The sequence below is a fragment of the Phaethon aethereus genome (genome assembly GCF_964289735.1).
Source record: "Phaethon aethereus genome assembly, chromosome: 4".
In the NCBI taxonomy this organism is placed as follows: Eukaryota; Metazoa; Chordata; class Aves; order Phaethontiformes; family Phaethontidae; genus Phaethon; species Phaethon aethereus.
Genome location: NC_138578.1, coordinates 21,996,704 through 22,008,566, shown reverse-complemented (window position 1 = coordinate 22,008,566; position 11,863 = coordinate 21,996,704).

Here is an 11,863-nt window from a genome sequence, read left to right as displayed (position 1 = left end):
AGCAGGAACTACAGTCAAGAGTCAAGATTGCATGCTAGGAGCTGTACACAAAGCACACAGGGACACATTTTCAGGCTTGTAGAAAATTGAGTATTCAATTTGCCTTGATTTTAAATTCTTGTTTTCTGTTCTGTTTTTGCAAGCCATATTTTCCCAAAACCTTAGCATCCAGCAACACCTAGTGCAGAGAGAGAATTAGCAGTCATGAAAATCACACCTGGATAAAACACAACACAGAGACCTTTGACACAAATGTGGAGACAAAATACTCTGTCCAAGCAATATAATTCATTTTTATTGTTCTGTTTTTGAAATCCTGAAATTAACTGACTACTTTTGCTTACATCTGTATTTTTCTAAAAAAAGAAAAGCAGAAGGCTGGCTGAGCTTATGTAGATGATGTATTTATGCCTTTGCTAGGAACAGTCTGTTAAAGATGTGTTCTTTTTCTTTCTAAATGTCATTTTTTACTGAGCAACCCATTATGCTATTGCAATGACTTATTAAAAAGAGAGATACAGTGAAATGCTAAGCAAGCCCAAGAACCCGGAAAGCTGCTTGTACCTATTTATTTATTTATCTATATAATATTTGTCTTTGCCCAGCCAGCTTAACTCCTGCCTAAGGGACCAAATGAACTGCAGATGCATAGCTGATGACATTGGACCTAACAGAGCCTTAAAAATAAAAACATGAACGGTTTCTTTGAATTGTCAAGGAAGTAAAACTATCCAAGTCTGAGTTCATTATAGATCCTGAAATCAGTCTTAGTCCAGTGTATACTGAAGCTATGAAGCTTCAATGCTTTCTGAGTAGTGGTGAACTTAACACATACGCTTGAAATTCATTGCATTATGTTGTTTATTGTGAATGAATTTTACAACATTTTACTTCTTTTCTTGTCCAGTAAGTAAAGTTTTTCTTCTTTTCCTATTTAAGACACTTGAATTCATTCCTTCATCAATACAAAATAAGGTATTGCTAGAGTTGGTGTTGCCATCTCTTCTTTTGTTATATCATGTTACTTATATGAAAGACCACAATTCATATTTTAAAGTAAAAGTAAAAAGAAAAACCTTCACATTATTTTGTAAATTTTGGGCCCGTTTATGAACTGCCCTTTCTATTATGCAATCAAAGTTTGTTTACCAGAACTTCAAATCCATTTTATCCTCTAACAGTAGCTCCCAATTCCTTTTTTCCCATAATACCACCAATAACATAATTTCTTTTACCTGTTTGAGTTTCAGTTGTAAGTTTTATTGAATTATATATGACATTATTACCAATGTCAGGCTGTTACTTGCATCATACAATGAAACTTGTTGCCAAGAGCAGTGTTAAATCTATAGATGTACTAATGACAGGCACTAGTTCACTTTTCAACTTATGGATTCAGAGAACGAAAGAAGAATAAGAGAATGAAGAGAATGAAAGCCATCTTTCATAGTAGTCTTTGATTCAGAAGATGTTGAACTAAAAAAGAGAGTAAAGGGTAAAATTAGTTTGTGTAACTGGAGTCAGTTAACCAATGGCAGAAGGAAACTCATTCATAATATGCTACACACAGAAAGTCATCACATAAGGCCTTTATACACACAAAGCTATATTTAGGGAGTCTGTCCTATGTGTAGAGGCTTCAGTCCATGGGATTGGTTGGTGATGACAAGGAGAAGGAACTGGGATGCTGTGGTGGTGCATTTCTTCCCCCTCCTTGCACCTGGAGCTCTCAATAAACCTTGGCCTTGGAGCAGACAGTTTGGCGATTGAGAGCCCCTTGGCCGTGCCAAACACTCCTGTATAGCTAAGGTAAAGAACAGTACTGACCATTTCAGGACTATCATTAGTGGGAGTAATCATCCTCTGATAGCCCTTGGAACACATTTGTGTCCAATTAAGACTTGACAAGAACTCTAGCAATTTCCAGTAAATTATTTGTGGCAAGGATGGAAATTTACTGATGCCTAAAGTCAATCACCTCCTAGTCCTATAAATAGTGGTCCCAAGTGAGACCCTTTGAGCTCTCCTGGACCACAGCAGGCTGTGACCAGCACCTCCCTCTTAGTGGGACACCTCTCATAGTCCATGAACCCGCAAGTTCGTGATCAACTCAGAGGCTCAACTCTTCACCCATTGAGTGATGCAAAGCATTCAATGTGAGTATTCAACTGGATTTGAGGGGGATATTTAAAAGGTACCTTTGTACATATATACCTCTTTTCTCTACATCTCTTTATGTGTCTCTATCTCTACACCTATATGTATGTGTGTGATCAAGGAACCTTAGTCAGTTTTAGGTTGATTATGTTGCTAAGTTTTATATGATTTGATACTGTGATTTATCTCAATATCATTAGTGAATTTAATTGCTGTTACTTTGTATTAGATTGTTGCCATCCTAAAGTTACATCAGGCACAAAATATAACACCAGAATGCCCAATACTCTATCCCTTTAGTCATAAACCATTGACCAAGTTCGGGACTAGGAGTGGATTCAGCTGCATCTAGACTCCTCTCTGAGAAGGAGTTTAGAAAGCAAGGGAGTCCACTCTGAACCCCGTGACTCAATGGGAGGGCATTCCTTTACTTTCCTTACCTAACCTTAGTAATAAACCATTGACCAAGTCTGGGACTAAGCGTGGATTTCAGTCTACTCTGAATCTCATGACCCAATGGGAGGGTCTCCCCTAACTGTCTCTCCTCAATAGACATATAAGCCACATTAACCTGATTTGATACACGAGCAAATCATCCCAATCTAATTGTAACTTGGTTTCTCTTTGTATACCTTTTTCATGTTGAATAAGTAATAGAGTGAATCTTGCCATTAAATTCTGCTAAGTCGTACCTTTTCACAAATTTCTATTAAAATCATTAGCTTTCTGATATCTTTGGCAACGATTCTTTAAGTGGCCTAAATTACTCATTCACAACAGATGGGAAGGTTCAGTTTGGACTTCGCCTTCTCTGTCCCTGGCTTTCCTTCCCTTCCATGTGCCTAGTCATTCCCATTCCCATTTATCCTTCCTCCGTCCCCTCCCCTGAGCACTGGTCTCACCAGCTTCTTGTCCCACAGTCATTCAGAGCACAGGAGAACCGGGCTCCCAGCCCAAACACCAAGGATACTGCTCCATGCTCACTAAAGCCTGATGCCACATATGGTTGGAGCCTCAGAATGTACTGTGGGGATTTACCTCTGTGCTTTTACTGCTTTTACATTCCTCCTTGGACTTGCTTTTGGCCACTGGTAGAGTAGAGAAAAAAGACTTTTGGGATGTATACCTGTGCTTCTAAAAGTCTTGTACCAGCCCCACTCTTGCCCAGATAGATAAGAAGCAGCCACACCAGCAAGTGTCCTGTTTTGTCCCAGGGAAACTGGTGCATGTAAAGAGCCTTCTCAGGAGTCTGCCCTTCTTTTGTCTTCTAAAACTGAGAAATTTCTGTTCTGTATGTGCATCCTGGGGCTGGTTAGCTTCTACCTTCCCAAATTACTGTGCAGCATACTAACTGAGAAAAGAGTCCCAGGCTGCACCTCGCACAACTCCTGCTATCCAGACACATGCAGGACTTTCATCAAAATGCAGACAGCACCTGCTTTCTGTAGGAATTTCTTTCATTTAAAAATCCAAAGTCAACTTGAGTAGAAATGTTTTATATAATTATTTTAATGAACAATTAGAAAGCTTCATTAATATAATAAAAATCCATAACCATTTTGATGTTTTCATGAAATACTACTTTTAAGGGGAATAAGATCAGGTTGAAAGGTTTCTGTTAGGTCTGATGATTTCATTAGGGTTTTATGTTTTGCTACATGAAGTTAATTTGAGTCACTTTAATTACGTTGTTAAGCAATAGGGCTTTTGTATGCATAAACAATACATCAGTTCTTTCTCCACTAACAAGCACTTCTCAAGTGCAGGCATAGAAAGTCAGGAACCACTGTGGTAAATTCACCAAGTATGTGTGAGAAGATGTTTATGACTGGAGGCTTTTGACTACAAAATGAAAGGACAAACAGCAGCAGTCATACTGATCTCTGGAACTCTAGTGTCAAGAATGGCAAGAGCACAAACAATGGGATTAATGAGACATTACTAAAAGCAATTAAGTATATGCATAACATTACCAGGAGCATAATTTTTTGCCATCATTAGGCAAAGTAGAATTCTTAAGGCATATTCAGTTAGCATTTGTGATTATGAAGAAAAACTTGTATTACAGCAGGGACAGACATTCTGATTTATTTGGAGCATACTGTGGCCAATATTATCTGAAAATGATGTAGGTTTAATCACAGATTATATCTTTAAAGACAGGTGAGCAACTACCATTGTAAAATAATAAGTGTATATTATACTTTATACAAAGCCATGAGTTCAGAAGGATGTGAAGTCACACACAGGCAAACACAGTGCCATACTCCAGCAGGACTATCCCCTGGCCTACATAAACAGGGGGCAGTTAAGTCCTAAGGGAAAAACTAGCTGTCAAACAGGAGTTGCCAAAGGTGGGTAGAGTAACACTGGCAAGGCAAGGAAATTGCTGTACCAGAGAGGTAGTTCCCTGTTCCCCAGTGTGTGAATATCACACAGCTGAGCATCACATTGCCATGTCCTATTTGGCAAAGGCAGCAGGACTATTTTTTTTTTCTAGTATCACATTGAAGTAGCTCATAGCACGTGTCACTGTTCTTCCTAGGTGGATGAAAGCAGAGAAACGGCTTGTCCTTCATCTGTCCTTCTGCATCTGTACTGTTTTAAACTCCAGGCCCTGGGCCATCTGGTGCAGTAGAGAGACTACCACTATTTGAACCAGAGAAGTATCTCAAGACCCTTTCCTCAGCTTTCAGCCTGTGTAACTTTTTTTTTAAATTTATTTATGCTGAATTATTTTAAATATTTTTCATGAGAATTAAAAATAATTTTACTTCCTCATTCTGTAAATCAGGGAATACTTCCCTTAAAGCTGCTTGGCCTGACCTTCCACCTCCTTGAGTCAGTGATGTCTATAAAAAGTGATATAAAACATTACTGAATAAGGATGGCTCAGCTCTCATCATTTGTTGCTCAACACCTGACAATGTGAGTTATGCCAGAGTGAAAATAATGGATGGTGAATTTTGAAAAAAAAAAAGTGTGATGCCCTGGAAAAACTAGGTCTTAGACTCTGGGTGGGGTGGCAAAACTGGCCTGTGTATTTATACAAGGAAAGAAAAGGGGACATGTTTTCCCCTATGTCTATAGTTTTCCACGTAGGCCTCTCTGGACCAGCAAGCCTTCATACAGTTTCACTTCCCTCTTGCTTTTCATAGTGGTGCCATCAGGACTGGAGTTATTTACACCAGCTTTGCAGAGACACTAGCAACTGAGCAAGGCAGGAGTATCACAAGGTGTGGTGGTAGACTGGGAAGAGTTAAAAGAGCTTAAAAGAAAGGTTAAATGGACAGAGGCATAGTTTTGCTGTCCCTGCTGGTCTTCAGGAGCTGTCTGCTGCCTGACAGGTCACTCCTGGCATGCTGACATACCTGTCAGATGCCTGTTACAGGGTAACCTCCGGCTTGTTCACTGGGAGGTCCGTAGCCATCTGCCATCACCAAACTCCCTGTGACCTGCAGTAATTTAAGAACCACAGGTGAAATAATAGTAAATTGTTTCCATTTCTCTATAAATATCAATGTTAAATTGATGCTGATAAGTGTTTTCTTAATGCCAATTGTAATTAAAGATTTCAATAGCATAATTATGTTACATTCTGGGAAAATGTCTTCAATAATGGACTGTACTCAGTACAGCACATTAGGTAGTAGTTATTGAGGAGAAGAAAAAGCAAAACAAGTTATTTATACTTTTAACAATTTTTTTTCCTTTACAATTTCAGGATTTCCCTGAGTACATGCCAACAACGACAATTCAACCTTCATGCTTTCATTCTTCTCTGGGTATCTACAGCAAATAGATGTTTTTTAACAGCATTAAGGACTTTCTTCTTGAATGTCAACTTACAAACAAGCCAATAAGTGTAAAACTGATTTATAAGAATGTAGCATGAATAAGCATGGTTCAGAGTAAAGAAATGAAAAGAAGAGTCAGCCATGGACATACTGACTTCACATGTGAACCCACTTCAGATGTGAAGCTGTGTTCATATCTGAAATATTGTTGTGCTGTTGAAAAAAGTTAATTGCTGTATTTTGGACTATATCATGCTACATACAGTAAATGCTTGCCTTTTAGTCATATTGAATATGTCCCTATTAGTTTGCATTTCTTCAAGCAAACTAATAATCTGGAGAACAATTTGAATTCTGACATGATGAGGCTAACGTAGTAAGAAGTAATTGGGTTGGGAATTACGAAATGAGGTGTGTTTCATGTATCTTGCTGAAACCAATAAAAGAGAGTAAAAGATGTGCAATGAGCAGAGGAAGGATGAACTTGCAGATAGCTGAAGTAAATGTTCATCTCCCTTTTACAAAGGACATTTGGATTTGAAGCAAAGGTTTGATATCTGAAAAAGCCATTGATTTCAGTAGTGGGATTCTATCTGTGGTTTCTCTCTTATTGTAACCATCCTGTCTAAAAACTGCCAAATCCCTGTTTTTCCAGTCTTAGCTTACTTAGATTACATCAAATTATGTCACATTTTTTCTCACATTCAAATCAGTGTTGATTTTCCAGACAAACTGCAAAGCAAATTCCTGTAGTCAGAGTCTCTTTTTTCCCCATACAGGGAAACTTCAGGAACTTGGCATTATGATGAACTTAACCACTTCTTTATAGTGGCCTTGAACACTTTAGGATTGGAAATGTTACTAACAGAAACACCCTGAACAAAAGGACTTAGTGCTTTGATATGTTGTGGATTACAAATTTGTAAATTAGTTTATGAAAACAATTGAACGAATTCATGGAAGAAAATCCATCAGGGCTATTTAACACTAAGGTACTGCTACTTTCTCAGCTGCATGTTGCTGGTAGCAGGGAAGGTGTAACTAGAGAAGTACCACTACATAGCTTGCCATAATATTTTTCCCCCAGGCATTCACTAGTGTACATTATTGGATGCATAATGCAGATCTAGATGAACCAGTGTGACCATGTTAATGGAATCCGTTCAGCTGTGGTCAAGATACACAGATTACGAGAATGTAAAATGGATATATGGGTTATTTATTTTATCCTGTTGCTCACATGCTGAAGTTAAGTGGACTTTCTTTAAAGGACATGGTATGGAAATTCACTCAGGATAGACCCCAAATTCAACAAGTCTGAAAAAGGTGAGATTAAAGTTAGGACAGTAGTTCAACCCTGACTGTGTTCTTTGGTCTATCTACCACGGTAATCACTCACTCCCAAGTCTTGGCTGTTGACCCTAGACTGATCAAAGTGTAAGAACTCCCACTGGGCCCATGAAGGTCACTATGATGAACAGTGATAAATTAATATATTTTGCTTCCACCAGCTGTGATGGAATAAGAAGCAAAGTTATATACTGAACACTCTAGTTATTAAAATCACATTTGTCACGGGAAAAGAAAGAATGGAAAAAGATGATATTGAGGACTGAAAGAGTAGCAGGAGACCAAGAGAACTACATTTAAGTCATCTTTATCTATAAGATAGTTTGATGGTTTAACCCCAGCCAGCAACTAAGCACTACATAGCTGCTTGCTCACTCCTCCTCCCACTGCCTTTGGGATGGGGAGGAGAATAAAAAAAAAAGGTGAAACTCTTGGCTTGAGCTAAAGAGAGTTTAATAGAACAGAAAGGGAAGAGAAAATAATAATAATAATAATAATAATAATAAAAAAAATAATAATAATAAAAAAAGAATATACAAAAGAAGTGATGTACAAAACAATTCCTCACCACCCACTGACTGATGCCCAGCCTGTTCCCGAGCTGTGGTGACCCCAGCCAACTCCCCCAGTTTATATATTTAGTATGACATCATATGGTATAGAATACCCCTTTGGCCAGTTTGGGTCAGCTGTCCTGGCTGTGACCCTTCACAGCTTCTCACTGGCAGGGCATGAGAAGCTGAAAAGTCCTTGTCTAGTGTAAGCACTACTTAGCAACAGCTAAAACATCAGTGTTATCATTATTGTCATACTAAACCCAAAACACAGTGGTATACCAACAACTAGGAAGAAAATTAACTCTATCCCAGCCGAAACCAGGACAGATAGCTTGTTTTCTTTCTTAAAAGAGAGATCTCCATTGCATTGGACTGGGAGAGAAGACAGGTGGGAAAACCAAAACCAATTCCAGTTTGTGGTATTACTTGCTCTCTTCTAGTAGATAATTGTCATGCTTACACTGGGGCATGCTGCAAGGACAGCTCAAAATAGCTCACAGCAGTAATGTCTATTGCATTGTTTAGATATGCAGGCTTCCTCCACCCTGCATGGCTTGTTTATCTGTTTGAAAATAGCTTCCTTGGGGATCAGGTTATGCAATTGCTGAATTATTTTCTTGTGTGGCGTTAAACTCTTCTACAGGTTAGTTGTGACATATAAATGAGGAAGAAAAGGGAAACTAAAGTTTCTAAAAAACTTCCACCCACGTGGCTTGCTATGAGCAAAGGCAAAGCTGTGGTCACATGTATATCTTCTAATTCTCTCTGATGGTGAGGAAACCTGAGCTGAATAAAATGTGCATACTCAACTGCAGCCTAGTTTGCATATGCCCATATCAGAATTATTCTCAAGCAGGACTAAAGTGCAGGAAAGGCAGGAGATATTGCTTGTATTTATAACATAAAACAACCTTCAGACTGCTCTGAATTAAAACAAGGATTGAAGAGGACAGAAAGACAAAGTCATCTTAGAGCATCCCTGCTCTTTTAGGTCCTGCTGTGACACCCCTTTCTGTCCTTTCTTCCCCTGGAAATCTGTTTCATAGAGCTCCAAATTGAGGCAATGATAGCATAGTGAAGCAGAGAGCTTCCCTCTTCCATCAGCGTGGGTAGGAATTACTGACTGCTTTTCTGAGTCAGGTTAGTTTGTTAGTTAGTTAAAGATAGATTTATGATACTGATTTTGAGTCAATTTAAAATGTAACAGTATTAATGTTCTTGCAAATTAAGCATAGAAATGGCAATGAGGCTTTTTTTGAGAATAATTGCCTCTTTAGAAGGTATATATTAAAGAATGTCTCAAGCATATTATATGAAGGGCAGATTCTTTTGAACTGCACATGAGTGTGTAGAAATTCGGTGTCTGCATCTGAAGTAGTTCCCTTCAGCTCCTTCAGTCAGTGGCCGGCTAGCCAATATAGCCAATGGAGCTGAGGAGGTGATTCCTCCCTTCTTGCAGGAGAAGATGGTAAAAGAAATCACACTTTAGACCTTGCTCTGCTGGTAACTAGCTCACATGTAAGATATCATGCTGGACTCCTTGAGTCAGAGAAAGAGCTCTCACCAGAGTTGTCTATATTTACATGTGTCTCAGTGCTTTTTGTTCAGACTGTCTTTCTATCCACTTGAGTCAGCAGAGCATTCTGACTGCAAAAAAGAACCAAAACAATGTGCACAGAAATTCCTGGTGTCCTTGTGAGCTAGGGAATTGAGTCATACAGAAGCATTATTGGTGGATATTAGTGTGCTTCAAAGGCAGGCTGCAGAGCATATATATTCTTAGGTGTGCTTGGGAAGCAAAGTTTTAAGCCTCACTTCTTATTCAGACCATGGACTAAGAGCCAGGGCAGACAAAGATCTCTTTGCTGTGGGTTCAGTGCCACTGGGAAGAAGTGGTGGTAATCACACCACGTCTCTCACAGCACTATGATGCAAGAATTGCTCTTTCACTTAGAACCTCTGATGCTGTCATTATTCATATTCAGAAAGCAGCACTACCAGAGGTCAATGCCAGTACAACCTTCCCCAATAAATTTCCACTGTCTCATGCAGCTCACCAAGGTAAGATTTAAGAACAGAAAGATTTGATGTGTTTTGTTCACAATCATCAGGGCCATAAGTTCAGGGGGAAGTGTGTCCTATTGGCTTAGTTTATGTAGATAAAAATGGTCATTGCTTCCAGCAGAAGAAATAAATTCTTCAGCCTGTGCTTCATTTGTGAAGTGTGTAAAAACACACTGGGCTTCTTTTGTACCTCTCCTGCTGTTGTTAAGTTGAACATATTTGCATAAAACAGAATAATGGGTCTTCGTTACTCACCATACCCAGCCAGGCTCAAAGTTTCAATCAATACAGAGGAGTAACCCATGCTATAGAGCCCTTTGGTTTTTTCCTCAGGTCTGATTCTCAGCTGACACCACAAAACTCAGAAAGACAAATCCCATGGAGTGGATGCTGTGGAGAGCAGGGGGTTATGTACTGCATACCTTGTGGTGTTTCAGAATATTAAACTATCTAAAATAGCCTGTAAAGGGAGAGGTTTTCAGTACGGGATGAGCACCTAGCAGTTCCTCTTTCTTTCACACACTGAGAGCCTTGATGCATTGGACGTACTTGGTATTCTGGGTGCAGAGCTAGTCTGAAGAAACTGGTTCACATAGCTTTGATGTCACTAGCCATTTAAGAAACGTCTGCCCTCAAGTTGACAGCAAATTGCTTTCTCAGGGCAGTTAAACATGGTGTCAACTACTCAAATATCCAAAACTGTTTAAGATTATGGAAATGATGGAGCAGAGATAGGATTTTGAGAACTGTGCTAAATCCCATGGCTATCTGAACACCTAATTCTCGTTGTCTTGTGTTTTGTCAACGATAAACCTTCAATAGAAGGAATGGGTTAGAGTCCCACTGAAAACGGTATAGGGGTTCAAGTCCCCAGCATCTTGTTGTCTGGTGTTAAGTCATTGGTTTTGTGTTCTTGTGTTGCTTTATAACAGATAATAAACCCTCAGCGGAAGGGGGAATTCTGGAAAAAATCTCCTCTGGGATGTATATTGAAACATTGGAGAAAGGCGAGGGGAGATCCTCTCACCCAGAAGCAGCTTGTGGAATATTGTAACAACTGGTGGCCATTGTATACTTTGGATGATCAAGAAAAATGGCCAAAGAATGGAGCTTTAAAATATAACACCCTGTTACAGTTAATGCTGATTTGTAGACTACAAGAGAAATGGGATGAAATACAGTATGTTGATTTGTTTTTTGCTTGGCAAAATAATTATGAGATAAGAAAGAACTGTAAGTTGTTGGTTGGGGATGCAAATGGGATGTATGTGCTAGCAGGTAATGAGGAAAAAAAAGTAAAATGCTGTGTGAAATAGGGAAAGATTGTATTAGGAAAAGTGATGAAGAGGAAGATGTACAGTTACTGGTGGGACAAGCGAAGAGATCTGTGCCTCCCAATAACAGGCCGGGAGAGTGACGGCAGTAGCAGCAGTAATGGCTGCAACTCTCCAAAGCATTTCAGTCCTATATCAGGATGAACTAGAGCACGACACCCTACAGGATCCTCTGAGGCAAGCAGTAGGACCTGGAGGATTACGTGTGTTTGTGTGGGTACCTTTTTCTACCTCAGATTTATTAAACTGGAACGACTCAGTGGGATCATACAGGGAAAATTCAGAAAAAAATGCATAGAGTGGTGCAGACTATAATTTTAAATCATAATCCTACATGGGGAGACATGCAAACCCTGTTGAATTCCTTCTTTACTCCTGAAGAAAAATTATTAGTGTTGGACAAAGCCCAGGAGGAAAATGCAAGACAAAATCAGGATGATCCTGAGCCATTTCTACCTAAAACAGAACCAAACTGGGACCTTAATAGGTCAGGGAGTCATGCAATGATTAAACAATATCAGGAATTGATTTTGCATGGAATTCATCATGGAGTACCAAAACAAAGAAATATATCAAAAATATATGAAGTCAAACAGGACCTTAC